This window comes from Oxyura jamaicensis, chromosome 4 (genome assembly GCF_011077185.1).
Source record: "Oxyura jamaicensis isolate SHBP4307 breed ruddy duck chromosome 4, BPBGC_Ojam_1.0, whole genome shotgun sequence".
NCBI lineage: Eukaryota > Metazoa > Chordata > Aves > Anseriformes > Anatidae > Oxyura > Oxyura jamaicensis.
This window is the reverse complement of record NC_048896.1, coordinates 13,017,049-13,038,251: the sequence shown is the minus strand read 5'-3', so window position 1 is coordinate 13,038,251 and position 21,203 is coordinate 13,017,049. Positions and strand designations below refer to the sequence as shown.

General features: G+C 42.4%; 1 long non-coding RNA gene across 1 annotated transcript; it reads right to left on the bottom strand.

Moving 5' to 3' along the window:
- Window positions 1-209: 209 nt before the first annotated feature.
- On the bottom strand, window positions 210-20,772 carry LOC118166371. Its single transcript, XR_004750469.1, has 3 exons — window positions 20,646-20,772; window positions 19,982-20,104; window positions 210-677 (listed from the first exon to the last, which is right to left on the bottom strand). It is a non-coding gene; the product is annotated as an uncharacterized LOC118166371 (long non-coding RNA).
- Window positions 20,773-21,203: the final 431 nt, after the last annotated feature.

Genomic DNA, 21,203 nt, shown 5'->3' with positions numbered 1-21,203 from the left:
TATATATTTATCTCTGTCTCTAAGAACAGGAATTATATAGAAGAGAGATTCAGTACAGACGTTCAACGTTAAATAAACAGTGAAAGGGTGATATGCACTAACGATTGCCAGTACACTCAAATTTTGATTCATGCTATTTATCCTAATATATTTGTCTGAATACGAAGAATGGTGACTGCCTGCCCCCTCCTTCCCTGCCAGCTGCACCAGCCCATGCCATGCTCCGAGCCCTCTGAAATACCCTCTGCTTAAGGATTAGAAAACTTTTCCCGAGGAAAGAAGGGAGGAAAACAAGGTCTGAAGAAATAAGTCTGGTGTAAAGTAGTGTCATTTCATGGGAGCCCACGGTGCAATCCTGACTTTTACCGGCTGGGACCCTAACTAGAAATTAGGACCCCACCAGCCAGGTGCCCAGTAACAAGACAACACCCAGCAGGAAGAAAGCTGCTTTCCCTCCTACCACTCATCACGTTCCCTGGCTAACATTAAGTCAGTTCAAGGAACTGGGGGAGAAGAGATGGAGCCGACCACGGCAGGCTCTGCAGAGGGGCACGCGACTGCAGGGCTGCCCGGCAGCCTGGCCCCGCCACCACAAGCTCCCGCTTGCTCATTCCAGTTAGCTTCTTCTGGTTCCTATCAAACCACAGCAGCCAGTTGTACTAATTCATCTTCATTTTCTGAAGTAAAAAAAAAGCACATGGCAGCTCAGGCAAATGTCTAGATAAAAATGTTCTTTTTATCTCCTGAAACCTCGGAGACTGAATTTACCTTCAAGAGTAACAGATGGCTTAATTGCTCCAGGTAAAGACTGTGCACAAGTCAGTGACAAAAAAGGGCTGTACATTTTTTTTTTTTTTTGTAACATAAATCTCCTCCAAACCCACCCCTGTAAACAGTAATAAGAACATGCAGGGCTTTTTAATTGAACATTAAACTCAGAAGTCCCATTACATTCACAGTACAGTATCCAGTTAATACATCCTTTGGGTTTGTTTTTTTTTTCCTTTGTCCCACCCACAGAGATGTTACAAATTGGATTTAAATTAAATTTCATTCTAAACACATATATTCAATCATAACAAAACAGTGACAAATTAGCTTATTCCATTTAAACTCATTGTATGCTCAGCCTGAATACCTCCTGCTCCAGCCCAGGGCCTATTTCCCAGAGGTCAGGTATTTAAAGAGCTGACGCACAAATGTGTGTAGCTATTAGCAGGGGGATTGCTTTGATTATTACATGAAATATCAGATTGAACTGCAGTGTTTGTTTTAAAGTGTGAATATGAAAAGGGGTTGGTTTTATCACTGCATGGGTAAAGGGGTAAAAGTGGACGGATGCAACCAGAGCGGCGTGCAGGTGGGTACAGCTGATCTAGAAATACCTACTTGTATTTTTTTTCCCTCTTTCTTAAATATGATCTGATATAAAACAAAACCTGACTGGCAACGTCCCTTTTAACACAGCCCATCATAGATCCACTTAAACACCGCTGCCCGTTCGCTGCCTTTACTGCACATGATAACATGCTACGAGATTTTCTTACTTTTTTCATCACGGCTGGGCCCTTGCTAGTTTCAGCAATCAAAGGAAGCCAGAACAGGTCAGGTGTGGAGTCGACAGAGTGAATGTGATACCGCTCCTGGGAGAACTTGGAGAGTTTCCAAATCAATCAGTCTCAGGGGGCAGAAAAGCAACAGGCATGAAAAAAAAGATCCTAAGTGTTACCATGGCTAAACATCAACTGTGGTGAGATCAAACACTTGTGAAGCAAGGGATATCGAGACTGCTGTTTGTAAAGGAAAAAAGCCACCATTCCAAAATTACAGGGAAATGTGTTTAGAAAATAAACATTCTCAAATTGCCCCAAAATTTGTAGCAGTAAACAAACTCACTTCTTTTTCCAGGTTTGTGCAGTCTCTGTGCACTGTAGATATTTCAGAGATATTTCAGGCCTCATTTTCATAACAAATTTCCCAAACCAGGAGGGATATGGTGTCCCTACATGGGGACGTGCCTTAGCTGTCTATTGGCCTAGGGTACTTAATCACAACTGCTAACAAACAGGAAAAAAAAAAAGAAACAATTAAAAATCTAATTGGTTTGAAGCTTTAAATCCCATCCCAGCATGCATGCTCACTCCTCTTCGTACTACCCTGATCCTACCAAACTGTTCCCTTCTCTCCGTGGGCCACAAACTTGTGGCTTCCAAAACTTGTGCTCCAAGGGTAACTCTGGGTTTAACCCTGCCAGATACCCAGCTGTCATGGCCTTCACGGAGGACACTAAAGCCTCACAAGAAGGGCTTAGCACTTCACTGAACTGGTGACGAAGGAACATTTCTCTCTCTTGGCATCAACACCCTGACAGCACAGCCAACAGGACCAGCTAGCAATCTTTCCTAATACACGTGTATTTTGTAATAGGGTTGGGAAAAGACTTGGATCTATTGGTGAATTCCCTCAGCAAGTGACCAGCAGGAACCAACAAAGGGAGTGAAGAAGTCAGAAGCCCATACGATGCGGTAGCTGTACACACTTTGGCTGATCAATGCTTTCACACTCGATCACCACATGAAACCCAAAGGGCCAGACTCCCAACTCTTGACTCTGTGGCTTAAGTGGGGTGTAAGCACCGGTGTCAGCCGAGACCCCAGTCCCAAACCAGCTCTCTGCCACCTGTTAGGCACAGAGTAAATCCTTAAAACAGGGCTTTATGTCAATCAACAGCAGAATCTGCTCCCAACAGACGTGCCTATGGAGGGATCCTGGTACCCCCGCGCTGCGCAGGCCTCGCTGCCCAGGTGCAGCAGCGCCTGGCACCAGCAGTCCTCCCTTCATCAAACCGAGGAAAGCTGCACCAGTGCTCGTTGCTTCTTCGCCAGCAACTGCTCACAGCTACAGCCCCTCAAAGCCTGTTCCATGCGAGGCCTACCAAGCAGCGTACCATCTGCAGGAAAATACTTCCACCCGCTATTATTGCGCCTTATAAATCAGACACAAGTGTAGGAAAGCAGGTGGTCATAAACTAACAGAAAGATCAGACCTAGAGTGCACATATATCAGACTAGACCCACTCATCACGTTGCCCGGGGCTGAACGCAGACAATGGGACCATTTGTTTGGGTTCCCTGTGGCTGACAGGTAACAAGCGTGCACGCAGAACACACACGATCCGGGTTACAGGACGGGAAACACCTTCCCTCAGCCCTCACCGCCGCTCAGGGGCTGGAGTCTCAGGAAGAAATGGGGGGTCCCATGGAGGAGGAACACTTTCTGTGGGGTGGGAGTAGGAAGCAGGGAGGAAGGCCCTGCGTGGCCTGAGGAGGAGAGGTGATCCTGGCACGGACGGCCAGGAGCCCTCGCTATCCTGTTGTCTCTTCGAGGCCAGGTGTGCTGGGAAACATCGGGTGCAGTGGGATCCCTGCCTGAGCCACGATCTCAAGCTCAGACCTGCAGCAAGAATCTGTGCAAACAGTTTTTTTGGGATCTTTTTTTTTTAATCGTAAACAGGGAGCGTGAGTGCCAACAGCCAGATAAGCGGAAGAACCAGTGCTACATTCTCTGGGGTAGCAGAACAGTAATCTCTTATTAGGCAAAACAGCCTTTTGGAAGTTACCGGCTGCTACAAAAGCTGTTAACACATTCCTCTTCTTTGGATTTCCCTCAAGGTGCGAAACACAAACCTTGATGGTTTTCCCGAGCTATCTCACTGCCAGCGTGACAGCGTGAGCGGAGTGCTCGAGCCTGGCGAGCAGAGCAGGGCAACAGCCCCAGGCGAACAGGAGGTTACGTGCCAGGGCTGAGGGCTGCAGAGAAAACCCAAAGGACAATTTGGGAACAGGGCTGGTGCCCACAGCACAACTCGGCCGGGTAGCAGCTGCCAGGGGGGTCCCAGGCCAGGCAGGGCCATTGAGTGTGGTAACTGCACAGGGTCCCTGCTGGCTCTCGTGGGCGCTGTCCCCTGCCTGCCAGATCTCCCCAGAGACACGTGTCATTTACTTAGGCAGCAACGCCAACAGCACGCTGTGTCCTCCCGCTGAAAGAAGGGCTTAATCCAGCAAAGCTTAACTGACGCAAGTGACCCTTATTCCAAACCGCCGGGACGGCACCGGTGAGCGCAGGTTCCGCCGGTACGAGCCGGTGAGCTCCAGCCTCTTGGTGCTGAGGTCAGACCCATGCAGTTTTTAATTAAATGACAGAAAAGGAGGCAGAACGGTATGAGTTAAAAACTACTGGCAGTAAAAGCCTCATCTTTTAAATATTCTTTAAGACTACTTAAGTATTCCTGCCCCAAGGAGGTAAATGAGATTATTCATATAAGTAAAAACTACTTACATAAGCTATGGTTTGCAAGACAGTTTACCAATTATGGAGACAGATTTCTGCAGCTAAATCCTATAAAATGAACAAGACTACCAAATTCAAATTTTTGTTCTCAAAATAATAATAGTTTAAAAGAAAAAAATCAACTGACTAACCAAAACTGCAGACTCGAGGGGGGAAAGGGAAAACTGCAAGAGCAATGCCCCATCCCCCATTGCTGTTGATCTAAAAATTACTTTCCTTTTAAAATCCTACATTCCCCCTTCACTTTCTGTTTTTAGGGCATGATTTGAAATAAAAAGATACAATTAAATTAAGCACCAGGAGTTGCTCAGACACAGAATCGGACACAGAAATATGTCTGATTACAAAACTGCTTACAATGTTAATGATAAAAAAACCCTTCCTGTTTGTCACGGCCACAAAAACCATCCTGTTTTTGGATAGGATAAGGTCCTTTATGATGTTGATAAAGCACTCCTCTTGGAGAAACATAGGGTACCATCAATCAACAACATTTGTCTTTGGCTTCTTTTGTTGACATCCCAATATTACAACAGCAAATCATAATCCTAGGAAAGTAAATAGGCTCTGGGGAGAAGTAGCTATAAATTGGGCTTGCCTCGATCAAATGAACTCCATCATGAAGGCCTGTTAAGCACCAAGTGTTTTACTTTCTAGCAGAACATTCAAATTGAAAGTAGGTGGATTGAAAAGAAGAATCAGAGCTAGGAAACAGTGAGCTAAAGTTAACAATGAGCAGCAGATCACCCTGACCATCGCTGTTGTGCCTTTTCCTTTAGCAGTTGTTCATTTCAGTTTACCTCAATTAATTTATTTTTCAGTTTACCTCAATATTTCTCTATTTTTCTCCACAATCTGGAAGATTTCTTTAAGGGCAAAATTCAGGCTTGGCATAAGCAGACATGACTCCTCTGCTTTAATGAGCACTAAGGGCCTTTCTACATAAAAGGGCTGCTCCAGATTAAGCAAAGCCTGTTATGTAAAACAATAGAGCTACATGACTGCAAGTGGCAATATTTCTATTATGGTTTAAAGTGGTTTAAAGTGGGTTCATTGTGGTTTAACTCAAGGTGACTACCTTCATCAGTCTAATGAAACTGAAAGTTTTCCTGGCACTGGAAAAACACGCAGACAGCATCTTGCACCCAAAACTGCAAGTTAAGCTGACGCAATTTTGTCATGCAGATAACACTGAGGTCCTTTTGTTGTCCCTTCAGCATAAAACAGCCAACCCACTCTTTATACCTTTTTCTTTTTTGCTTAATGGTAACTGGAACAGCACAGGCTAACTCTAATTTCCATAAACAGCTTAAATAGTGTTTTGTTATCCTAAGAAATTATCATTACAATTACTCTCCTTCAGTACCCTGAAGCATGCTGTGCAGCCCAGTGTCAAGGTTCAGATTTTGATCTGGATTACCCCTGGATCGGGCTGAGGACCGAGCTGCTAGTTCCATCCACCTAGTATGGCTGCACGAGGGATCTGGCAACACAGGTGAGGCAGTAAGACCTCAAACCAGGGAGGGGACGCCCCTCAAAGAGGGTTTTACTGAGGCTCTCTGATGCCCAGGCTGTGTATGAGGTCTAGCTGAAGCCCAGGATACAATCTAGGCCTTGATTCTAGCTAAGAGGCAAAGATAAAAAGGAGCAAAACAGTTTAAAAAAAGAGCTAATGCTGCTACACTGGCATGCTACACAGATACTTTGGTGGTGACACACGACATCTCTACTGTTTTGTAGTGCAACACGCAGGTACACGCATACACCCACAGATGTCTTTGTTCAACTTCTGCATTCATGTTGGTACCCACAAGCATTTATATTCAAAATCCAGATGGCAAATAACATTTTCATTGTTATTAGCTATCAACTCCAAAAGAAACAAAAAATAAAATACTCCTGTGGACTGCTGAAATGTATTCTTAACATGGGGAATAGGATCAAAAGGCAGATAGCTTACCTTACGAGTCTCAAGTTTTCACACTATTTACAATAGCTCTCCCAACTGCACAGGTGTCAAAAATAAAGCAAACTGTATCGTGCAGAAAAAGTAACTTTGACAAGTCTAATTTACTGAGACTGATTCATGTGACAGCATAAACAAATCATTCTTGTCAAAGTCTATATTGAAAATGGAGTAAATTGATTGTGGAGTCAAGTGCACTAGTAATTTCAGGGAGTATTGTGATTTCATTTGTAAAACTATTGCAAAGAGGGAAAAAAAACACCTGTCTTTCAGAGCCAGCTTCAATTTTTGCACTAGTCAGAGTACTAGAAGAATATGCTGTTTAAGAGCACACTGTTATTACCAGCACTTTCCCTGTGCAATCCTGTTACTGTGTATTCAGGGAAGTAACACGAGAAATCCCCCGAGATCTTTTGTACAAATATACAGTGGAGATCAACAAGAAATCCTCCAAGTGAACAAAACATTCTGTGTGTTTTCTTGCTTCTTCTGTAGGAGCAGAATATTATCGCTGATTAGAACACCAGCCTAACATTCAGTTTCTTACTGGAACTGTTTTTTATGCTTATGAGGAATTACAGAAAAAACATTATGATAATGGGGCTTTTCGAGGTAAATTCAAGTTATATAATCTCTGAGGTCATTGTTTTCTTCCTCTACAGGGGATAGGGCAAGTTTCTGGGAGTATGCTCTAAATGACAGAGCCTGAGTTTCTTATTCGTGAATGAAGAACAGGGAGATGTAAACTTTGTGAAGATAAGCAATAGCAAAACTTGTTTAAAGCATCCAGTGCAGCTAACGATCCTCAGAGCAGAGAAAGTGAAGCCAATAAGTTATGCTAGACAGGCACTTACAGAGGTCTTCTGGGGTCATGTTTACTAATCTCTCTCTCACTCTCTGTCAGAGTGTTATGAAGGAGCACAAAGCATGCAAACTACAAGGTAGATGAGCAGTGAATTATTCAAAACAATACCTTGGCACTTTATAGAAAAATAACAAATGTTAAATAAAAAGTGCATTTAACCAAAGGGTGAATTTTAATAACCCCAAAGCCTCAGTACACCATGAAGACAATAGCTGGGACGTGTCTTGCAAGAATGGTTTTGCCCATTTTGCAACGAATGGATTTAATAGTGTGGCCCTGTTTTCTCCAACCACTTGACTTGGTACAGCCCTTTGACTTAAATTCCAGATGACCCCCTCTCTCTCTCTTTTTTTCCCCCCATACACAGAAGGTACAAAATCTTTTGTTCAGATTTCCAGACAATTCTGCCCAACAAATATTCACCTTTTGTGTTCATCTTCAAGCTTCATAAGGTCAACATAAAATAGGGAAACAGAGCATTAAATTCCTAAAATCAATAGCATGTACATAAATTGACATTCATTACTTTACAGAGATTTCCAGTTTCTCCTTGATTGATTAAAGCTAGGGGTTGAAAATAAGTGCTTTTCCCCTGCCTGGAGAAATTCCCAATTGTCCATGCTGTGAACCCTCCATTATGAGACATGAGACAGCGGTAGCAGTACATGGTTCATTTCACACCGCCACAAAATAGACTTGTCATTCCACAATCGAAAGTAAGGAACCTGATGGAAGAGCAATGTGTCAAAAACTTGTCAAAAGAGCCTTGTGTTTAATGACAACTGAGAACAAGGAAGCCATATCTTGAGGTTTACACTGGCTAGCTTTCCCATGCAGACATTGAAATTGGAAAAAAATAGTCTGTTAATTTGTTATAAGTTTGAATGTGATATTGAATGGCAATTCGTATTTTTCAACCTAATTAATTTTGATTCCACGTTCATTTAGGGAAGATAAATATTTACAATACAATTAAATTAGTTAATTTATAAGAGCAAAGAAGCAAAAACACTCAAATAAGAGCTGCCTAAATTAATGCTAAGAAAATCTTTTCTCTGCACTAAAAATACTGGAAAGCTAATGCTGCATAAAATGTCCTATTATTAAGGGTGCTGTATACTAACGTTATAAGTATAACAAATTGATCTTTTGTAAGAATTATGTTAGACCCTGAAAAATGATCATGTCAAATTCTGTGGCACAGCGGAGCCGAACCAATTACGTGAGTAGATAATTTGGCCCTTCGCACTAGTACAACATCATTACTAGGAATATCTTCAAAGAAAAATACATATTTGGGGAATACTTTGCAACTAGGTGATGCTTTTTAAGTGTTCATACAATGAAGACGGGGACCTAATTTCTTAAACTTCAAACACGAGGAAGGCAATTCCATAAGGTGTGGATTATAATCACACTGAGAAGACAATATTGCTGGTTTTATTAATAGCTACAGAGCCACATATGTGTACATATGGTGAATATGTCTGCAGTATTTTTTTCATGGATGGGCTGGCTAATGATGGGTAAAGCTTCAAAGATTCATAAGGATTCTTTAGGATTCAAATGCATGGCTATTTCCATCTGAAGCTTTTTAGTTAAAAAGTCAGGCTAGAAATATCACTAAAAAAAAAAGACTTAATATTAGATTTCCAGTACACCTTCCACTACTGTAGACTGGAAATTATGGAAAGGCTTTCCTTCCATACAGTACATTTTGGCTTTTATTTTGCACAAGGAAAACTTTTCGAAAGTTTATCTGAGACCCTCAAAAAGTCTTAAGCTCATTTCCTCAGTGATTGAGACCAAATCACACGCACAACAAATCTCCTGCCCCAGCGGGAACCAGTGCTGATAGCAGGGCAGTGCCTTAAGAGGTCAGCAGCTCCACAAGGGACAGAAGGGTTTTGTTCAGCTGTGACCTGGTGAGGTTCCCACCTGTCTCTTATTTGGTCCCCAGCTTCCAATATTTGCAATGTTTGTGAACGTGGTATGTCAGAAGAGCCGTAATACCTCCTAAGAGCAATCTCTTCTAGGTAACTCCCACGTAATTTGTGCAATTTGTACAAACAAAAAGATCCAAAGATTCAGATGCAGTGAGCCATATGACATGACAGGCACGCTGAGAGTAGCCCACTGTCAGACACGTTGCAGAAATCCCCAGGAACAAGAGAGATCTCTCATTTCCCCGTGGTTTATTTTGTCCATTTCCTACATGATGCTCCAGCAGCAAAGGAAGGAGTCATGGATGAGCAGAGTAGGTGCAGGACTTCTTGAGGGTCCCTGCCACCCCAGGGGAACTGGTGGATTTGCTTGCCAGAACAGTTCCTTCGTCTTCATTTGTCTCCCCCAGGGCGTAAATCACAGCCAGGTTCCCAGAGGCATTTTGCAGCCCATGGACTTTGGCACACCTTTCTGGCACTCAGAAAGCAAGGGGCAGAAATTAGAATTTATTCCCAGTGACCAACTTACTGGGTGCCTTCAGCAGTTCGCTGTGGGCAGGGAGGGCAGAACATCTCCGATTTTGAAGCCTCTTTGTTTAAGAGGGGAAGGACGAGGAAGGTTTACACACGTACAGCTATTAGTATACAGGGGTACTTGGGAGAAAAGTAAAAATCAATGTTAAGGTAGTAAGTAACCTGAAACCACTCTTTTAAACTATTTTTCTGAAGAATAACAACTTCAAGGTGAACTGAACCTGAAGCTAAAACCCAAGGCCAAAAAAGGTCCTGAGGTGGACTAAAAGAAGCAGGCACAGAGTGTTTTCTCTCACTCTTTCCTACCTCTATGTCTAGGAAGGATTTAATACTAACCTAACACAGATGGGATGTGATTAGTCTCTAATGTGTCGATCCACTGCAAATATGCAATAAGACGGTTCCTGTTACTGAGCACTGGGGGATTTGATAGGAAAACCCAAGCACGCTTGTTTTGCAAAAAATAAATAAATAAATGTATATTGGAAAATATAACGGGGGGGAAATTAGGAAAACATCTGTTTAATTCTGGCCTTTTCTGCCAACAAAAATTCACAGAAATAACAAGAGTGACTGACAAGAAAACTGGGACTTAGAGGCAAAATTATAATTTAATGCTATTAACACTAGGAAATAGCTTGACTCAAAGGTGGAAGGCTGTTCTGCCCGGTATGCGAGCCTGAAGAAACTGCGGCTGCAGAGCGTGCACGTGTCTGTGTGTGGCGAGAGGAGGGTAATGGTAATGCTCTCACAACAGCATTTACTGTCCCTGTTCTGTGATCCATCTCTTCCCCCCCTCTGCTACAGAGACTAACCAGCATATTTGGTTACAAATAAAATAAAGACCTCCATATCTAAAGGAGAATTTGCTAATTGAATAAACTGATTATTTTAAGGGCATTTACAAATCCATTCAGAAACCATTCACCATACCACGAAGAAAAAAATTCCTATTGGTGTCGGGAGTTGTCCTTAGGGAGATACCACTCTAAGCCTCTCAGCACTGCGCTGCCAATGTCTTTGTTCTTGACCTGACCTAAAAAAGCGCTCTCTTTATGAGTCACAGAGGATTTATTTTCTGCCTTAGCTTAGCCCCAGCTTCTTTTAGGCAGAAAAGGACACTTTTGCTCAGTTGTGGCAGATGACCCGCGCTTTTTGTGATGTGGGTGATTGTCCACCGGGATCTGTGCTGAAGCCACCAGTGTGACTGAATTTAGGAGCACAACTGCCTGGAAATGCCTGCTACAAGCATTGCTTTCGGGGATGGCAGTAGGTTTTGGAGTGCCCTCCTATTTTCTAGAGAAACATAAGCCTAAAAACACATTTTATCCAAATATTTTACAAAATTCTCCTCCTTTGTGCACTGAAACATTTAAATTGTGATTTAGATCCTTACCCAGCGTAAGTTGCATACAGCCCTAGGAAATGTACAGATTTATGTTCATTTACGTCAACTGAGCCCTTGCCTATTCGAAAACTCTCTCCTCTCCCCAGTGTTACAATTTTTCCCCTGATCAGCTCAGAAGAAAACCCCACAGTCTCTAAACCCAGTTCAGTAACGTGGAGGAGATTTCTGCATGTCTGCAGGCAGATACTTTATGATCTGGTCATCCAAGCTTATCGCTGCATGCTTTATGGCTCAGAGAAAACCAAAAATACATTGCAGGACAGTGTCTGTTTGGATTAAAAAAAAAAACAACAATCACCATCCACCCTTCCAAATTCAAACTAGTTGCTTACAAGTTGTCTGTCTGAGCACAGGCTCCAGTCCTGCTGCTGGGCACAGGTCCCTGGATGTGAAGAGTCCCAGGGAAGGGCAGGGGAGGTGTGGTGCTGGACGCCTGCAGTGAGACCAGCCTCACTTTACGTGTTATACACTTAGCCTAGGCGTGTGCACCATGCTCAGAAGATCCAAATCTTTATGATGGCCCTGATAAGGCATTGTAGTTTTTCTAGGAGGCCTTCTGCAAAACGGAAACACAATTCAAACTCTTTCACTGCATAAAGACCAGCTGATAGTAATTGGGCCAGGACTCCTGCTAATGAACTGGATCTATGTTTTCTAAGCTTCATGAAAATTCCTTATTTTTTCTTGGACTTTCTGACTTTCTTTCTATTCTCTCTAAATTTTTCAAGGCAAATAATAAATTTCCAGCTCTTTGTAATTAAATTGACACTTAATTACCTGAGCACTACTGGCACCTCTTAAAAACATCGCCTTAACCTCGCAGTATTGTAGCACACAATGTTAATGATTTGTTTTTTAAATCTGGTTAGATTCAAAACATTTAATGACAAATAAAAGCCTTAAAATAAAACAGAAGACATCTTCAAATACTCAGAAGCTAGAAGAATAAAAGACAGAATTATCTTCAATTCCTCATGATTTTTAAGCCAACTTGCAGTAGGAGGAGGCTGAGCAGTTCATTTTGTGTATATAACTAGCAGAGATTAGACTCCTATCAAGGTTTCAGAGGGCATGCGCTCCACACACTAAGTAAACACTACAGTGCCATTCCTTCTTCCCCCTCTTTCTATCCTCCCATTGGTTTTACCATTTGACATTTAAAAAATAAAATGTAAATGCTACGCTTTACCTATTTATATAGGAAGGTCACCTACTCCACCACTCAGGGTGAAAGCACACCATTACCATTCGAAATACTAAATCCCCTTCCAATTCATACCACGTGGGAGTTAAGTTCTGTACTGCAAATGGATTTCTCGTTGTTTCTTCCAAAAACAGTGCGTGTGTGTGATGAGCAGAGAAACAGACCGTGGAACTCGCAGAGAGGCTCGGAGCCTCAGCCTTGCAGAAGCATGGTATTAAAACTAAGCCAGCACTACCCATATCTCCACTTAAATGGGTAAAGATAAGAGTTAAGCACGATGGGATATGTGGCATACACATTTCCACCCAGTTGAATCCCTTCTTCCTTGCTCTCCAGGATGCCCGAGGACAGGACACGCTGCTGGAAGCACCCGTGGCCCCTGCTGTCCTGCCCCTGACCCACCAGCACAGCCGAGCCCCGATCCCTGCGAGGCAGCCAAGCATGGCTGGGCTGCTGCCACTGTGCACGCTCTGGGGCTTTGCCTAAATCCACCCTTTTTGCATAGGCTTGTGCATAAACAACACCGATGCGGGACAAGCTGGGACTTGTGAATGGGCTCATATCTACGTTGAGCAGCCGTGCAGATTGCTGAACACTTGGTGAAAACTTGGTTTAACCTCGGCTGAGGTGCACAAGGGTGCTTCTGGCTCCCAAAGTACCTGAGCCCATAGCCTCACTGAAGTCAACAGAAGTTTCAGATTTAAAGTTGTTTCTGTTCTGTAACTATAGGAAGTTTTTTTTTTTTTAGAAACACAGATCAGAAAAGCCCACAGACTCCATACATCAGTACAGGTGTGCAAAGTTGTAATAATTTATCCATGCTTTCTTAATTCTGCATAGTATTACTGGATGGGGCTTTCTAAGAGTAGGTCCACAGACTGCTCTGACCTAAGGAGCCTGTAAGCACCTCAGGTAAAGCAAACACCGCTCTTTGTGAGCAATGTTTGCAGAACAGGGCTTTAAGCAGTTGCCTGCGTCCTTTTCCGTGCTCATACACCCCTTATGAGTGCACGCAGTGCCAGACAACGTATAGTTCCTGTATGTTTCCATAAAAACACACAATCTTCGTTCCTTGGATACCTTTTGCTTAATAGGACACAAAAACCAGTGCAAAGTCAGCTGTTTGGCAGATTTATTGTGCCTTCAAAAAGGGTTCACGAATGCCTGCGAGATGTCACTTTCTTGTGGATTTGTGCATTAGGAAACTGATGGTTGGTAACTTAAGCATAAAGTAAATCTTCTCTACCTAACAACACCAGAAAACCTTCGGCAAGAGCTTCCCAGAAATACCCAGTTCAGCGTGCAAGGATTCATTTTTATCTCTACATTATACTGCTGATGTGCCAGAGAGGAGCCGAATTGCCTGCACCGATACAACACACGCTGCCCTTCTTCCACGAGCTGCTTGCTTTATTTTTCTTCCTGCTCTCCGGGCAGATAAAGGGCATGATACTAAACTGCTCTGCCATCTGGTCAGACTTTGTTGGTTACTATTTAAGATATAGCAGATGTTTCAAAGTGATACAAGAATGCAGCCTAATAACTAAGCAAAATATACATACCTTACTGAAGGCAGTTTATTTAGGAGAAAACAGTTCACACATTTGTGTGTTATACAGAAGATGCTTTAATTAGGTTTTTGTATTTGCCTGTCACATTGTACTAGCTTTGTACTGGAAACAGTCTTATTAAAGAGAAAGACTGTCTTTTCTATGACCAAGGTTTTTGATATTTAGAGAAAGATTAAACAAAGAGAACAAACTGCCTGAGCATTTCTTTGACATTCTGACACACTATTTCCTAAGCTGATGCTCTCGAGGTGAAAGCTAAGAAAAGCAGAGAATGAAGAGCTTTGCTTCTTCTACTCCCTAGCCAGTAATAAGCCCTTTCATAATCAGCAATAGTCAAAGATATTCCACTCCATCAAAACCAAGCACAAGTCATCCCCTGCAGAGCCAACAAGAATTTTCAATTTTCTACCCTTTTAGTACAGGTGCTTTTTAGGAGCGACTTAGAAGAGGGCTACTCAGTGCTCAGCCATCTGGCCATATCCAAACCCCCAGATACTTTGTCTCAAAGGCTGTAAAATGAATAGTTTTAAGGCAAACAAAGAAAAAAAAAATAGGTGCAGCATTGTTGACTACTGTGACAGGCTACTCGCACCAGTTCAGAGGCATCCCTCATGAATTCTAAAGCAAGTTTCATCCAACTCCTTCATTTTCCAGGATGGCAGCCACCAAGGGACTGAAGCGGAAGGAATGTGAGGCTCTTCAAGGCACCATTAGCAGCTCCAGTCTGTTCACACGCATTCACTTTCTGCCACAGGAAAAGCTTTTGACTAAAAAAGAGACATTTTTACTTTAAATGAAACCTTGTGCAGAAAGTGGTTATAGTTGTTCCAACCTGGACTGATGTTCAATTTCCTCTGATACTTCTCTTGCATTTGCTTTTCTTATCTAGCCCTGGTAAATTCTATTTTCATAGTTTTCTCTTCATTTTCTCTTTCACTGTCTCTCTCATTTTTTACATCTATTGATTTTCAACCCTAATTACTAGCACAACTGTGCATTTTATTTTCTCTCACACAGCAGGTTAAATTTCATCACCAGATAGGAGGAAGTTACACTGATGACACGCACAATGGACTACAGCTGACAACCGATCACTTATCAGCTGCTATAATCAACTACTTTGAAATACATATATCATCTTTTTATTTGTTTCATACTCACGCATCTATAGCAGGTTGATGGTAATTTCCAGTCTGAATTTCACCAACTGTTTTGGCTTTTATTTTCTATTATTCAAGGGAAAATACCACATTATCTCTAATGTTCCCAAACAATCTCTTAGGATACGAAAGCAAGCAGCTGAAGGCACCTCTCTTCTCATGCTTATGCCATTGGCATCTTTCAGTTGTGGAGTTGGGCTGACTTCTTACTTGAGCTGACCTTTCTAATGAACTTTTCTTCTGAACAATTCCTTTTATTTTTAAGTACAGAAAAGGTAACAGGAATAGCAACAATGCTGCTTAAAGGTACAGAGTAACCTTCTTATACAGAGCAAATTAGGATTTTCAGATGACAAAACTGATAACAACGAGTGGATAAGCTTGAGGACCATAAAACAGAAAGAGTCTGTGAATATTTTTTTCCTCACACCCCTATAATTTGATGGTGTACCTTTCAGTTAGGTAGAAAGCCCCAAACAACCCACAGAAGTACTTTTTCACCTGGCACATGATTAAATTGTGGAGCCACTCTCACAGACTTGAACTGCGGCTCAGGTGCTGCTTCTGCTCAAGAAAACTTCGAAGCGGTGCCTGCTGGGCAGCCTGTACCTGTCCTCCTTCTCACACTCTGTCTCTAAGTATCAGATGCTACCTCTTTTTGTAGAGAGAATACAGGACTAAACTGAATAGTTTGGCCCACATCTCCTCTCGTGTTAACAAGAGGACTACAGTGTAGACCTTTTGATTTGATGTTAATTACCAGAGAAGGAAAAAAAAAAAAAAAAAAGAAAAAAGTTTTCCCACATTCTGCTTCCATTCTGCACTGGCCTTACGTGATCCAGATCCACCCCCACTGCTGTACCTAGAGTCACTTGCACATGAATCTGCCTTGTGAATCATGCTTAAAAAGCATACTCTGCTTGTTATGCACTGAAGTGTACAAAGAGGTGTTTTTTTTTTTTTTCCCCCCTTCCTACTGTGAGCAGATGCCTCAGTGGTTTGCAGAGCTCAGGCAGCAAATGTGTTTTCTCTCTTAATGGTTTGATACTTCCAGAATATAACCAAGTTTCTCGTTGCTTTCCTACTCACTTACACAGGTCGATACACCTGAACCATACTGTAGACACAATGATGGAAATAAAAGAGTTATTAAAAAGAGCTTCGAATCTAGGACTGACAGAAGGTGGTGTACAAAGGTCTGATCTCAAAGTCTATAGCCCAGTTCCACTTGCCTTGGGTGATGAAACCAAACTTCAAATAAAGATGCATTAAATCCCTTTCTTGAAAACATTTACAGTGAGATACTGTGTCCACTAACATAGTGCATTGTAATGTGGCCTTTTGGTAATAAATGTAATAGTCTATTTACTGACCCCCTGGCCAGGTACAGGGACATACCCTGTCCTTCCAGTACCAGCCAGGTTGCTTTGACTTGTGACCAAGTTCGGCCTCAGCGCAGCAAAAGTCACTTGAAACTGCACAATATATTAAGCTTGCTCTAGAGAGTTCAGTGTAGGAGCAAATTAGGTTTAATCATGCTCAAGACACAACACCTACTCTTTGAGATGTCTTGTTTCCATCCAGAATCAGCTTTAAATCTACCACTTGTTAACACTGGACCCAGTTTAAGAAACACAGAAAAGTATTGTGCAGAAAAAGCATGTTCTGTCTCTCACGAAGGCAACGGACATAAGGGGAAGATTCTGAAAAGCTGTAAAAGATTGTGTTGTCTCAGACTGGCTTAATAGAAATAAATCCTATTAGCCTAATATGTATACACATATGCACAGAAAAGAGCAGCTTTTCTTCAGAAAACATACATTTTCGGGTTCTGTGCAAGTGACTGCCTGTCTAATAATAAGATAGGTTATACAGTACCCGTATTTTATGATCTCCATTTATCCTGTGTTTTACACTGCACACTTGTAGACACATGCTTCAATTAGTATGAAACAAATGGCGTAATTCCAGATCCAGTAAACCTCAGAGACCTATATTGTCATGCATACGCAGCATGCATTTGCTACTACATAGGAAGCCTTATCTCTTTACCTTCTCTTCTTCAAAAGAAGCCACTTCTGAAATAAATGGGATAAATAACCCCCGGGAGGTATTACAGCAGATAGTTAGAAATCACAGCTAAAACAGACCCTCATTGGTTTGTAGGCAACCTTAGTGAGGTGTGTAGTTGTAACTGCTGGTCAAACTCGGTCCCACAGACTGCCATCCAGCCAAACAGCACAAAGAGCTGTGCATTGCTGGTGCTGGGGGTTTGTGCTAGAAAGACTCCCTCTTCCCAGGTGTTTATGTGGCATGGGCACTAGAGGCTTTCTAAATCGATCAATACCTTGCAGAGTCACAAAAACAACATTCAAAACAATCCCACACCGCAGAAATGCTCTGAAGTTCCTTGAGAAATGCCAGCAGCAGCATACCCTGCACAGGCCTCATCCTGCAGGCTTCACTCTGACCTACTGCTTTTTTTTTTAAAAAAAAAAAAAAAAAAGTTTTAATCAGAAGGGCAAGATCTCCCTACAGGACAGCATCCATGTGCCTGCAACACCCTCACCAGAGCATGACACAGTCGAACGTAGCAGGACACGGCCTCTTCTGCGCCCAGCACGTGAGGACGAAGGCCTCTCCCTCAGCTGGGGGGGAGGTCTGTACCATGCTCTGCCACATTAGTGTAGGAATTGCTCTGAAAAACTAATGGATCCACTTTATTAGTTGAGGGCATGCTCGAGACTTCCCCTTAAAAGCAGAAGCCCTGTTACGGTCACAGTGCCCACAGAGCATCGGGCTCACTGGGCCCTCAGAGAGAACAAAAACTGCGGGAGCATTTCCTCCAGCCACACTTCAAGCACATCTAGGCCGCAGTACTTCTTTGAAGAGCGGTTTGTAAGGAGCTTGATATTTTGGAGTTGCACCATCCTAAGTAATAGCTGGAAACAAAGAAGTGTGAGATCCTGAGGGCCACAGACCCCCTCTTTGTGCAAGAGCTGGTGGGAAGGGGCACTCGGCCTCTGTGGTGAGCTGGGAGCGCTGCCCTGCAGGACGGGCTCGCCGCGCTCCCCATTAAGGCTACTTTGCCTAAGCTGTCTGGAGAGCCCAGCCCTGCACAAAAGGAATCCTGAAGCAGCGTGACGTTTTCAAATAACTCATTTGAAGCTCACTAAGATGCTGACGCCTGCCTCCTTAACAATGTGGCATGTGTTTAAATATTAAACTTTGCTTGGTAAGTTGGAGTGAGAGGAAAAAAAAAAAAAAAAAAAAAGAACAATGCCAGATGAAGTGATCTCCATGAGCCGAGCACTGAGTAAATCCTGTGCATCTTCAATTAAGTGGTAGTTTTACAATTAAAGCCTTTGATTTTCATAAAGCTGTTTCAGCATGCCAGGGGAGCAGAGGAAGCAAAAGGTTGGGGGTGGAAAGTCAAGGAGGAGGCGCAATACTTCCCCCTGCAGAAGTCTAACATTCATTTTACGATTGATTCACTGAACAGAAGCATCTTGCCACAGCAGCCACCCACTTAATGATGACAAAGCACGAACACCTCAGTCTTGGTGGCGCAGTACAGGCAGGCATGACATCTCGGATCAGGTACGGGTGGCTAATGGCACTGCCACGACACCCGCCCCCGAGCCTTGCCCACCCTCTCACCAGGCAGAAACAAGTCACTGCAAACCTCAAGGCAAGGAGTATAATAAACTCATATATATTCAAGCCGGGGATTTCTGTTCCCTTATGGATTGTTAGGAAAATGCTTCCTGACACACTGCAGAGTGGGTTATGCAAGAAAAAAAAAAAAAAAAAAAAAAAAAAAACATTGAAATTTCATATCAAATAAGCAAATCAGGATTTTATCATGAATATACCATTTCATTCTTTTTTTTCAAAAAAAATAATAATCCTAAAATTCAACACAATGACTGACATTATTCCAAGGAGTTCAAGTAATCTTGAGGAAATTGTTCAGCTTTCCTGTCGCTTGCAAAGGATGTAAGAGGTTAGGTTCATTCGGGACAGAGACGGACTTGTCAAGCCATGGCACAGGGTGAGCTTGCAGGAAACATTAATGCATTAACTCTAATGTGTTTTTATGTTTCTGAATCCTTCCCCCAGCCCCCTCCCTCAGGTATGTAAATTGGCAATAAATGATTGGCATTCACGAATGTGCCTCCAAGCAGGTTAGGGATAATTAGTAAAGCATGCAGACACCCTGTCCTAAGAGCCAATTGTGACAAATCCACAAAATAATGAATCTCTATTAATAGTTAATGCTGTGTGTCAAGAAGAGCCCGGTGTCTGGGCTGTTCCCCTTTATGAGAAGTGCTACCCTCCTCTGTTTGGCTGGTCCAGCTGAATGCCTGCCTCCCCTGCCTGCTGTCTCAGCCAGGGTGAAGGAACTGAAAGCTACCAGCCCGAAGACTTCAGAAGTCTATCACGGAACAAGACTCTACAAGCCTCTTCTCAATTTATAAATAGGCTAGAATATAAGTAGTCAAAAAGCTACATCGTCAAACAAGTTAAAGTGTTAGCTGTGTTGCTTTATGAGTGCTACAGAGATGCTTAATACTTAATATATAAAGCCCCATTAACACTGTAAAGTAACTTCATCCCTGTGTTCCTCACACTGATTTACTCAGATTAAGAGCAAATTGTATTTTTTTATTCTTCTTCCCTTTTTTTTTTCTTGAAAATTATTTGAAGCATTAAGTTTCTGCTGTGCTCTTTATATTGAGAAACCATATTCCAACTCCCAGGATCACAAAATATTGTATTTTTAAGAATTGCCTGCCTATTCTTCATACCAGTTGACGGAAAAAATCATGGTAGTTTCAGAGATAACTCACGTTTTGTACCTTGTTTCTCATATGGTAAGCTACCCATGTTGAGTATATACATATTTGTTAACGATGACCCACTTTTGGGTTGTAGGAATGTATCAAAATAGCAAAATAAAATGTAAACAAAGCAAACCTTTGCCATGTGGGGGGAGAACGGCGAGAATTCAGCTGATACTACAATGTAATGATGAATGTTCTCCTGGTTCTCTGAAACATTCTGCTTCTTGATGTCCAAACATTACTGACAAGCCATGTGCTGTTAATTGGACAGAAAAAAGTGACCTACTCTAAAATCCATCACTGTTAATAGCTTAGCCTCTTTACTGTCTTCATAATTAATCTTCTTACTAGCAGAAAAGTTGAAACAGTTAAAACCTCTCCACCCAATGAGTTGTAATCAGAGGTGTTACAAACATGAACCGAAATATCTTAACCCAAACTTCTGGGAGGTACTGACCCAAACGTAACAGCAGCAGCTTACTTCCCTCCCTGATTATTCGGAAACAGAGTTGGCAGAGTATTTGTAATACCTGATCCCTTGTGGCTTACACAGGAAACCTAGGTTTTTTAATTCGATATCATTGAAAATGCTTAGTTTTAAAAGAGAATTCAGGCACTTTACTTGCAGAGGTGTAAGAGTGACGCACAGGACTGTGATAAAGAACAACTTGTAATTTATCAGATTTCAAGGCTCAATTAACGTGACAAGGTCTCTCTTAGAAGCTTTCATACCCAGCATTTAAAAAGAAAAGGAAGCCTATAAAACCTAAGCAAACGTTTCCAAGCATGGCCCCTACCTTTGTCAGACAAGGTTAGTGAATCCCCATCCTTTATTTGCCTTTCTCTGTTGTCTCTTCAGAGACATCGCTGCGAGACATCGAACCCTATGGAACCATCAGAGGTAAAGAGCAGCGAGGCTTTGAGAAGTGCCAGAGCATTAATTAGCTCAGGATTCCTGAATCTCCCCTGATCTAATGAAAGTTGCTCAATGGATGATGCGGAAAGCCTGCTAGGAGCTTTCTAGTTAAAGCACAGAAGTGGGAGGCAAGAAGAGCAGGTTCTGTTCGTACTGCCAGCACCTGCGTGCAACCTTGAGCAATCCATCAGTTTTCACCGCTCATTTTCTCTGTATGTGAAATGAAAATAATTGTGCTCATAGGACTGTTCCTAAGCTAACTTCACCTCCATCTGAGAAGCACTTTGGGATCTTCAGGTTAGAGAAACTACTGAACTGTAAAATATCATTTAAAATATGTATTTTACTGGGTGTGCTTAAAATAAGTATTCCCTGTACCAAGGCAAAGTAGAATTTTGAGTGTGGGATACTCGGTCCAGATAATTTAACTGTTACCTTG